Source organism: Castor canadensis, chromosome 16 (assembly GCF_047511655.1).
Source record: "Castor canadensis chromosome 16, mCasCan1.hap1v2, whole genome shotgun sequence".
Classification (NCBI taxonomy): Eukaryota; Metazoa; Chordata; class Mammalia; order Rodentia; family Castoridae; genus Castor; species Castor canadensis.
This window is the reverse complement of record NC_133401.1, coordinates 64,930,544-64,942,156: the sequence shown is the minus strand read 5'-3', so window position 1 is coordinate 64,942,156 and position 11,613 is coordinate 64,930,544. Positions and strand designations below refer to the sequence as shown.

At 42.0% G+C, this 11,613-nt stretch overlaps 1 long non-coding RNA gene across 1 annotated transcript; it reads right to left on the bottom strand.

Moving 5' to 3' along the window:
- Positions 1-6,597: 6,597 nt before the first annotated feature.
- Positions 6,598-10,246, bottom strand: LOC141418168 (uncharacterized). The gene is made up of 3 exons (XR_012442883.1): positions 10,004-10,246; positions 7,060-7,144; positions 6,598-6,616 (listed from the first exon to the last, which is right to left on the bottom strand). It is a non-coding gene; the product is annotated as an uncharacterized lncRNA (long non-coding RNA).
- Between the last annotated feature and the right edge of the window lie 1,367 nt (positions 10,247-11,613).

Genomic DNA, 11,613 nt, shown 5'->3' with positions numbered 1-11,613 from the left:
TTTTATTCAACCAAGGCAGAGTAATGAGGGTCCTGTCAAGGGACTTGATTACCTCAACTAAGGGATTTTTGCCGTTTTGAGAATTCTCAGTTTCTCAGTGTGTGTGTGTGTGTGTAGTGAGAAGACCCGGCTTATGTCTGAGCACTTCAAAGGACAAAGACGCATCCAGACAAATGATCAAGAGTGGAGAATGGTGTTAGAACAAGGGAAGTGCTACAATTTGGGTATAGTTTGTCCCCCAAAGAATCATGGGCTGGAAGTTTAATGGAAGGTAATTAGGTCATGGGATACCCTCAGGAATGTGTTAATACTGGCTGGGTCCCACAGGAGTCACACCAGAGCACATTATAAAGAAAGACTACGCCAGACACACTTGGCCACTTCTGCACACGGCTGTTTTCCCTGTTCAATTGTCAACCATGTTATGACACAGCCAAGGAGGCCCTAATGAGATGCAAGGTCCAATGTTATTTTAACCTTCCAGAATCATGAGCCAAATTAACAAAAGTTACCCAACCTTAGGTATTTTGTACAGCACCACAGAACAGACTCCCACAGCAGTCAAAGACTGATCCTTTGGAAAGGATTTAGATAAAGTTGGTATTGAAGAGTGTCAAAGGGGATTCTATATTCTGCTAGGATTCACTATATTAAAGGAAAAGCCAGACATCAAAGTTAGGAGGGTAGGGTTGATTGTGTGTGGGGGAGACCTGTACACTCCTGTACCTTGTTAGGTGGGAGGAGGATACCAGAATAACATTAGTGACCTAACACCATAGAAACTTGTGCCACCTTCCTCAGATTAAGGATTAAGTTTGGGGGGGGGCGGTCAGGGGGGAGAAATGACCCAAGCATTGTATGCACATATGAATAATAAAACAATAAAAATTTTTAAAAAAGGATTAAGTTTGGATAAATTTCATGAAGATTGTACCTCACTTTAAAAAGTGAGGTGAAATTGAAAATTCACTTGGACTGTTGGAGAGAAAACTTTGTGCTTCAGAATGAAACAATCACCTAGAATAGCCACCACTACTGCATCTACATATTCAGATCTTAGCCAGCCTTAAGGGTTCATCACCTTTAAGCCACTGCCCTGACCACATTAATTCCCACCCATCTCCCCACTGGTAACTACTCCAGTGAGAGATGAACTCAATAGTAGACCAAGTACACACTGGTGTACCTAGACCCACCCAAGTATCACAACCATTTTATCCAAAGACTGAAATTTATTGGTTCTACAACTGGTTACGCATAGTGTCTCAGGGACATCTATCAAATGGAATGTTGAGCCACATAGACTGGGTGATCTTACGAGGTAAAGTGACACTCAGATTGCAGCAGATGGGGTTATAAATTCAAACTGGCACCAAAGAAAATTCCCGTTTGCTAGAGTATGAGCAGTCTTTGCTTTATGAGGCTAAGAGTGTGGTCAGGACATGCACAATTCTGTTTAAACAGGAGCATGTTAAAAGGCAGCCATGTGGAAAAGTCACCTGCAGACCCTTTTATTGTTCTTTCTTTTTTTTTTTTTTTTTTTTCAGTACTGGGGCTTGAACTCAGGGCCTTCACCTTGAGCCACTCCACCAGCCCTATTTTTGTGAAGGGTTTTTCAAGATAGGGTCTCGCAGACTATTTGCCCAGGCTGGCTTCAAACCACAATCCTGATCCCTCTGCCTCCTGAGTCGCTAGGATTACAGGTGTGAGCCACCAGCACCTGGCTACATACACTTTTCAAGACATCACACTCACTGTTACCCAATAGTGGCTCTGCTTTATTTTTGTTTTATATTGTTATAGTAGTGGCTCTATTTTATAATGCTGCTTTTTTTAGAGTAATATTACATATTTTAACTTATGATTTTGTGGGGTTTTTTTTTGCAGTCCTGGGGGAATCAAACCCAGGGCCTTACACATACTAGGCAAATTAAATGTGCTCCCCAGGGCTGGGGTCATAGCTCAAGTAGTAGAGTGCTTATGTAGCATGTGAAATGTCCTGGGTTCAATCCCCATTATGGAAGAAAGGGAGGGAGAGAAGAAGGAAGGAAGGGATTATCCATATAATACAACACAGTAGTCCTCCTAATTATTCTATGTGGCTTTGACTGGAGCCAAGCACCTGATTTGTATCATCTTTGACATCTCAGTACCCAGAAGTCACTAAATATTTGTAGGTCATTTACATAAGCTTCACTCACCATATTACTCTGTTGGTTTAAGTTAAAAAATGATTAAGTCAAAAGTGGGCATTTGCTCTCAAGATCTCCAGACCAGATAACTTCACAGTTATATAGCACTTTAATCCATTGTATTAAGACAAGTTACTTGGTAAATGAATAACTTTGGTCAGAACACTTAATGAAAAGATCTGTTTAAATTTCTAAGAATCCCCCACCAACACCATTAACACTACCTAATCCAGTAGCTTTATCTCTACACACAAGAATATGCCCAAAAACATCTTAAGTTAAACCATGTGCTAAAAAAACAATTATATGAAGAAAATATTTGCTTTGAAGAGCAACCAACAGAATATTCTTATCATATTCTCTAGAACATGCATTCCATGTGATTAACTACTGATAAAACAGTTATCTATAAAAGCAAACTTCTAGAGTATAAATCATTGTATAAATTAAACAAAAGTTTATCACCTTTATGAAGTAACCTTTATAAAGGTGTAAACAAACTCGTACAAAGACATGATCTCTGTTATAAGATGCTTATTACTAATAATTACCAATCTCTATTCAATTTGATTTTTTGGTTGTCTTTAGCTATCAATTAAATATTCATTATATACTAGTTACTTTATTGATACAATCTCAAAAATCTAAACAACCTTACACACAGTGATTATTAGTTACTTGCCCCAGATCACAGTTATTAAGAGCTGGAATCAGGATTCAAACCCAACCCTTGTTTACTCCAAAGATCTTGTATTTAATCTTTTCTATTGACTGCTCCAACTTACACAGAAAAATACATAGGCACTTACTTTACTTAAGTCATTAGAGGAAAATATGTTGAACCCATCTTTTGGCAAGACCAAAAGGATTTGTGTGGAAAAAACACTTTTCAAGATAATATATCAGTGGAGGCTCCCTTGATGAAATAATGAGTTGTGAGCAAGGTCACTAAAGGTCACAGTGCCTTGGCCACTGTCCAGTGAGTCACAATGGGTCTGCCAGGCATCCCACACTGCCCAAGGTGGATGACATCCCAGGTTTCCCTAAGTCTCCTGACACTGCCTGTGTGGAGAGAGCCGCACTGGATTCAGCCTACCAAACAATGCTAAAAGCACCCCAGATTCACAAAATGCCCTTTGCAGTGTACATGTGAAGTGGGGAATGGAGGAGTGCTGGGAGTGACTTCATTAAGAAGTTCTAGCAGGAACGTGATAGACTGTTCCAATCTCCTTGTTAGTTTCTGCTACCACCAATGGAAGGGCCTCAGAGCCAGATGGCAATGGATACATGGACCACAATCACTTCTGTAACCATCAGGACTTCTCATGCTATTGGTTCTGAAGCTGGGAGGCTGGCAAGGGAGGAGGAGCTTCCAGGCTGTGATGACTTCCCAGGTTAATGCTCGCCTATATTTGCAAATTATATCTGATAAAGGTTTAATACATAAGTAACAAAAGCATATAATGAACTCCCATAACTAATAACAACCATAAAAAATACCCATACTAAAAGGGGAGTTGGAAAGTAGCTCAGAGGTGTAGTGGTTCCTTAGCTTATGCAAGCCTTGTGTTCCATACTCAGTGCCACACGGAAGAAATAAAAAGAGGGAAGGACCTGAAGAGACATTTATCCCGCCCCCCCCCAAAAAAGCCCACAAAAACGGCTAACAGATACATGAAAAAGATGCTCACCATCACTGATCATCAGGAAAGTCATACCAAATCCACAATAAGACATTATCTTAAACCTCTTAAGATGGCTGTTATCAAAATGTCAAAAGACAAGTGTTGTATTATGTTTAGTTTGCATTACGCATATTGAAAAAGGATATAAAAATATAATACTGTGTGCGCTTGGAAGCCCTACGATATAAACACATACCACATGGTGCCTGATATGCTAATCAGCCAACCCTAAGGTGGTGCCTATACACACATGAAGCAACCCTAAACTGGCTCCAATAAACTACTCCTCTACGAATATTTAAACTCCACTCGCCAGGAGACCATAGCCACTTCCTTCCCATAGGCAACACTCATCGTGTCGGTCAAGAGCAGAACCGGACAAGGTAGACCCGGACTCTTCGCACTGCCTGTCGGATTCCTTGAGCGTCCTGGAGACCTATGGAGACTGAGAACTAGCCAGGACCAGTTTGGAGCCAGCCGAGGGCGGATTAAGATCAGATCGCAAAGTGAGCACAGTTTGGGGAAGTCTGAGGCACTATTGGGTGTTAGGTTGTAACTCCCTGCAATAAAGTATATGTATGAGGAACTTAGTTCCTGCCTAAGTTAATTTATTTAGCACCTGACTGGCGGTCAACTTCACACTATCGCCTGCTCCAGACCAGTGTGAAGAGGCGGTAAAGGAAAGAGAACCTTTGCATAGTGTTGACGGGAATGTAAACCGGTACAACCTTTATGGAAAACAGTATGAATCTTCCTCAAAAAATTAAAAATAGGGCTGATGGAGTTGCTCAAGTGTGGAGCTCCTGCCTAGCAAGCGCTCTAAAAATAGAACTACTATGTGATCCAGCAATCCCATTTCTGGGTACATGTCAAAGGAATAAAACAACCATCTCAAGGGCATATCAGCACTCTCATCTTCATTGGTATATTACTCATAATAGCCAAATATGGAAACAGCAGAAGTATCCATTAACAGATGAATGAATTAAAAAAGTCACACTTGCCAGGTGCAAAATGAGCTGGAGATGTGGCTGAAGTAGTAGAGTGCCTGCCAGCAAGTGCAAAGCCCTGAGTGCAAACACCAGTACGGCCCAAAAAAATCTGTATAGAGTTAAGATGTGTAACTTGATGCTTTTATATATGTATATATCGTATAATGATCACAAGTTAATTAACATATGTATTATTCACATAATTACTGTGTGTGTGTGTTGAGAACACCTAGATCTACCCTCTAAACAATTTCTGTATAGAATACAGTAAATGTTAACTATGGTCACTACCCTGAACATTAGATTAGATTAGAATCTATTCATCTTGAATAACTGATACTTTGTACCTTTTGACCAATTTCTCCCCACTTTGCCCTCTCCTCAACTCTGGACTGCCACCATTCTACTTTCTTCTACGTACCACCATTTTAGATTCCTCATATAGGTGAGAACATACAATATTTGTATTTGTTTCCAGAGACAATTAGATCATGAGTGTTCTAACCTAACCAATAGATTAATCCCTTAATGGACTCATAATATGATGGAAATATTAGGAAGACATGAGAGGAAGGAGGTGGGGCCTACTTGGAGAAAGGAGGTCACTAGAGGCATGTTCTTGGGGGCGGTGTATCTTGCCCTGGCCCCTTGCTGTATTTCCTTTCCTTGCTACCTGGCCACCATGATATGAACTGCTCTGATCCACCATGCCCTCCCTGTCATGATGGATGACACCTCTGTGAGCAAAAATAAATCCTTCCTGCCTTAGGTTGTTTAAGGTCACAGCTACACAAAAGTAAAATAAACAAATTGGTCTTTCAGACAGAATTGGGACCCTTTCCACTTGTCTTTATTGAACATTTGGGTCAGTCATAAGAGGTTGATACTGCTGCTGGAAGATGGGGACACCTGAGAGAATGGCAGGAAGAAGTGCTGGTGGAGGGTTCATATTCCAGGGCTCCCATTCAGGAATCAGAGACTCTTCCACAAAGATCAAAGATGGAGGGACACATGGCTGCTCCTCAAAGGGAATGGGAGTCCCACAGTCCTGGGGCTGGTATGCAGGGGGGAAGCCACTGATGCCTTCACAGAGAAAACCTGAGAGAGAGCAAGGCACAGGGACAGCTTATAAGCACATCACCCCCCCCCTTTTTCCTGAGCCCTTGTCTACGAAATTCCCTGCCCCCAGGTCCTATCCATTCTGAACAAGTACATGAGAAAGTCCCTTGGGGTCATTGCTTTGGGACTAAACAAGTAGAAAAAATGAAAGAGGAGCAGGTGGAGCTGCAGAGCAGCAAGTCCTTTGTGCTGTGGGCAGAGGGGACATGTGGGCAGGGCCTGTCCCAACATTCTCTGCCCTGCTCAGGACACAGTGAGGACTAGGCCAGCAGATACCACTCACTAAAGGTCTTTGAAGGTGAATATAGAAGAGACAAACCTGAGATGTCATTGTCCTTCCATCTGCATCCCAGGATCCTGTGTAATGACCCTCCATAAGGACAAGCCAAGGGTTCCCTCCTCCTCTTGTTGGCCTCCTGTATACTCCAGTACAAATCTTGCAGACTCAGCAACATGTGCAAACATTTTTTCCAACTCTTTTTTATGCCCCATTGATTGAGACACCAGGCAATTTCTCTTGCCATTACATGATTCTTCACTCTGAGGTACATGTTGCACTTAAGAAATTCCCATACCTCTAGGAAACTCTGGATTTCATGGTTACTCCATGGTTTAACTGCTAACTGACCTGCGAGGGACAGAGCAAGGCAGATGTACTTTGCTATCACTCCAGGACTGGCCCAAACATGTGATAAGTCCTGGAATTCAGCATCTACCCAAGTCCTAACACCTAAGATATACAGTTACTGGGACAAGTCTCAGGTGTTACTCAAATTCTATAAAATATACTTCAGAGAATAGAAAGGGCTTTAACAGTTTATTTGGGAAGTCTCCCCTGATATAGGGTTCATATATTCCATGTCTATTTCCCTCCAGTGGGAGGCTTTCACAGCCTTCTGGCCTCCAAGGCCATGGGCAAGAAGAGAGATCCCAGAATGCAGAGGACAGCCCTCACATCTCCAGAGCTGTCCCCATCTGGGCACTAGGATGAACAAACACATCAGACTCAGGAAGATGGAGATGACATAGGAAGCTTCCTCTAGTACAGATAGGATTCTGAAAACATTGTACCTGTGGGCTTTCCTGGTTCCTGGTTTTCATTTCCCTCCTTTAGCGCTTGGGTGTTTCTAGATCTTCTGGTTTGAGGTATCGCTTTCTAAAAGAAAAAACAAAAGATTAAAACTGTATTCATGACTGGCAATGTAGCTCAATTGTACAGCACTTGTCTAGCATGTAAAAGACCTGGCTTTGATCCCTAGCACCACTAAACAAACAACTGTATTCATATGAGGATCTCTTAGTGAGTTACCTGTAAATGGATTAAGAATTAACCAATCAGAGCACTGGAAATAAAAGCAGCTCTTAAGTACTGATCTAGAGGTATATATATATCCTAAAATAAAGGAGGACCTCAGTTTCAAACTATTAAGCAGGGAATTATCTCAAATCGATGTTCCCTCCAGTCCTCTTGCATTGAAAAAAAGTAAGATGCCAGATGAACTACATGACCCAATGTTTTTCAGAAACTGAGCAGGAGCACAGGACAGTGCTCAGAAGTCAGGAAATAAATGAGGGTGCCCCATTAGTTCTCCAGCATAGGTCTACAGTTCCCAGGCCATAGAGCAAGGAAAAGGAGTCCAAGCAGAGTTGCAGGTTTTCTCCCAAGATGAGAACTTCTAGCAGGAATGAAATCTGTTAGATATCACAGTGGCAAGTACTGGAAAAGGAAGTAGTACCAGGGTGAAGGGTAGGAAGAGAGAGAGAGAGATTCTGTCCAAGTACAGACTAATGCATGAATGGGAGAAGCTGTCTAGGCTGGATTAAGAACCTCCAGAAAGGAACAGTCTGGACTATTCCTGGGGTCACTCGGGGCCTGTTAGAATCTGTCACCAGGAAAAAACAAACAAAAAAAACCCTAATCCAAGGGGCCTTAAGGGTCTTGACAAATTATCCACAGGTTAGAGCTTGCTCCTGTTCCAACTAATGAAGATTCAAAACAATCCTCCGCAGCTGAAGTCACAGCACCTAAATTCAAACTATACCACAAAGCCATGGTGCTGACATAAAAACAGAGATTAATGACATACAACAGAAGGCCCAGAAATAAGCCCACACAGCTACATTAGACAAATGTACAAGCCCAAAGCTACATTAGCTTTGTCTAATTTTTGACAAAGGCTTCAAAAATATATTGTGGAGAAAAGATAGCCTCTTCCAACAAATGTTGTTGAGGAAACTGGATAGCCACATGTAGAAGACGGAAGCTGGACCCTTATCTCTCACTCTGTACAAAAATCTATTTTTGTAGATGTTTGATCAAAAATTTAAATGTAAGGCCTGAAACTTTGAAACTCTTAGAGGAAATCAGGGAAAACCCTTGAAGATACGAGCATCTGAAATGACTTTCCAACTAGGACTCCAGTTGCTCAGGAAATTAGAGCAAGACTTGACAAATACGATTGCATCAGATTAAAAAACTTCTGCACAGCAGCAAAGGAAACTACTAGAACTGAAAGATAGCCTACACAATGGGAGAAAATGTTTGCCAGCTCTTCACTGCATAAAGGATTAACATTGGCTGGTGGTGTGCCTCAAGTGATGGAGCGCTTGCCTAGCAAGCATGAGGCCCTGAGTTCAAACCCCAGTCCTGCCCCCTCAAAAACAAACAAAAAGAAAAAAAGAAAGAATTAGTACCCAGAATAAATAAAGAGCTCTGAAAGTTAACCACCAAAAGACATCCAATTAATAAATGGGCAAATTAATTGAAGAGACAATTCTCAAAAGAAGAAACATGTTTGAAGAAATCCTTAGCCATAAAGAAAATGCAAATCAAAACTAAGCTGAAGCTGATGCAGGTGGCTCACACTTGTAATCCTAGCTACTCAGGAGACAGAGATCAGGAGGATCGAGGTTCGAAGCCAGCCTGGGCAAAAAGTTTGAGAGACCTTATCTCAAAAAAAAAAAAGAATCACAAAAATAAGGCTGGTGGAGAGGTTCAAGGTGCAGGCCCTGAGTTCAAGCCCCAGTACTGGGAGGAAAAAAAAAAAAAAAACCTAAGCTGAGATTCCATCTCACTCCAGTCAAAATGACAATCAAGAAAACAAACGGCCTGTAATCCTAGCTACTCAGGAGGCAGAGATCAGAAGGATTACCACTGGAAGCCAGATCCTATCTTGAAAAAACCCTTCACAAAAATGGGCTGATAGAGTGGCTCAAGATTTAGGCCCTGAATTCAAGTCCCAGTACTAAAAAAAAAAAAGAAAGAAAGAAAACAAACAGCCAGGCGCCAGTGGCCCACACTTGTAATCCTAGCTACTCTGGAGGCAGAGATCAGGACGGTCGAAGTTTGAAGCCAGCTGGGGCAAATACTTTGAGACCCTATCTGGAAAATATCCAATACAAAAAACAGGGCTGGTAGAGTGTCTGAGTGGCTCGAGTGGTAGAGTGCCTGCCTAGCATGTGTGAGGCTCTGGGTTTGATACCCAGCACCAAAAGAGAAAAGACAGAAAAAAGAAAAAATAGAACTATCCTAGGATTCTGCTTTAGTTCTCCTGGGCATACATCTGAAGAAATGTAAGACAGTATACAACACAGATACCTGTACACACTGTTTATAGCAGCACTATTCGTAAAAGCCAAGCCATGCAATCAGCCTAAGTGTCCATCGACTGATGAATGGATAAAGAAACAATGGAGTGCTATTCAGCCATAAAGAATGAAATTATTTCATTTGCAAGAAAATGGAAGCTGGGCGCAGAAGGTTCACGCCTGTAATCCTGGCTACTAAGGAGGAAAAGATCAGGAGAATCATGGTTCAAAGCCAGCCCAGACAAATAGTTCAAAAGACCCTATCTTGAAAAAAACCCATCACTTTAAAAAAGAGCTCATGGAGTACTCAACATGCAGGCCCCGAGTCAAACCTCAGCACTGTAAAAAAAAAAAAAAAAAGTCACGAGGCCTCCTAGAACAGCTGTTAAGATTATGGTCTCTATGGAAGACTGCTGGTTTTTCCCACCTCTGAAAATTACAGGTATGGGTCCCTGTTCACTGTAGTTAGCCAGGTTGTGCTTCAGTTTCCTTTGCTGAGAGAAAAACAAGATAATAACACCTTCATCAGGCTTGCTATGAGATTCAAATCAGTTAATATTTGTAGAGAACTTAATGCTTGTAACTGTTATTGTCAGAGAAAAAAACGACAATCCAGCCATTCTCCCATAATACACAGAAGTAGCAGGAGGCAGAGATCTGAAGAGCCATGTTTAAGGCCAGCCTTGGACAAAAAAGTGAGTGAGACCCCCATTGCACTCACGCCTGCAATCCCAGATAATCCAGAGGCCTGCTAGGTAAGAGGATCTTGGTCTCAGGCCAAACCCAGTCAAAAACACGAGACTCTACCTGAAAAATAACAAAAGGAAAAAAGGGCAGGGGGCCTGGCTCAAGTGGTAGAGCACCAATCTAGCAAGCATGAGGCCTTGAGTTCAAACCCCAGAACTGCAAAACAAAACCAAAAAAACCTCCACAGCAGTAGGTTCCCTCCAACTTACCTCCATCTTTACTGTTGAGTTTTCTTCTGAAATTCTTTCACTGCAGCCACAGGGTCTGCAGCAGGGAACCCACAAATCCCTAATGGGATCCAGCAGAGTCAAGAGGTCCCAAGTATAGAGTTGTGCTGCTGCTGTTGGCTTCTACTAGTCTCTGAACCCAGTGGAGATCTGGTCGCTTATAAATGTTTTGAATGTAACTGAGTTAGACCCACCCTACATAGGTGTGTAGGGCAGATTAACAAAAGGTAACTAGTTTAGTGATTTCATCACATTTGCAAAATCCCTTTACTCAAACAAAAATTTCCTTGAATAACTCGGATGAAAAAAAATTTTAATCCTTCACTTTGCACTTTTTTTGGGGGTGGGGAGGAGATGGGTTTGAACTCAGGGCTTTGCACTTACAAAGGAGGGGATCTCTCTCCCTCCTTCCCTCCCTCTCTCTCTCTTTTCTTCTCTCTCTCTCTCTCTCTCCCTCTCCATTGCTAGGGCTCAAACTCAGAGCCTCCTATATGCTAGGCAAGCACTCTAGTACAGAGCTGCATCCCCAGCCCATAACTTTTCTTTTTTCCAAAAGGACAAATGAGATTTGTATGTGCCAGAGGAGGGAATCAGAGATTAGAGTCTAACTAGAAGACATGATGACGGGGACAGAGTAAGATGGTGTTGAGTATCTGGGGTGAGCAAAACCATTGGGGACACACTGTACATATTGCTTTGCTGGTTTCAGAATCTCAAGTGCAGTCCAAGATTATGGACTCTGCTCAGAATAAATCTCAAATCTTCACTCTACCCATCCTTGAAATGTATGGCCTTTATTTCATGATGGAGTCTGGAAGACAAGGAAGGGGCTCTCCAGGGAGTAGTCCCTTCTGAAGCTAGAACACACTCAATGTGTATTGGCTCAGAAGTAATCTGGATCCTTTATACAGTACCTAGAAAAGATCACTTTCTCTTCATTTCCACAGACAGATTTCAGTCCGCTATTTCCAGATGCCCATATAGCCCGGAAAACCTAGAGCTGTACTCTGTGCTTTCCACTGGAAAATATGCCCCCACACTACAGGACCATCTGAGACAAAAA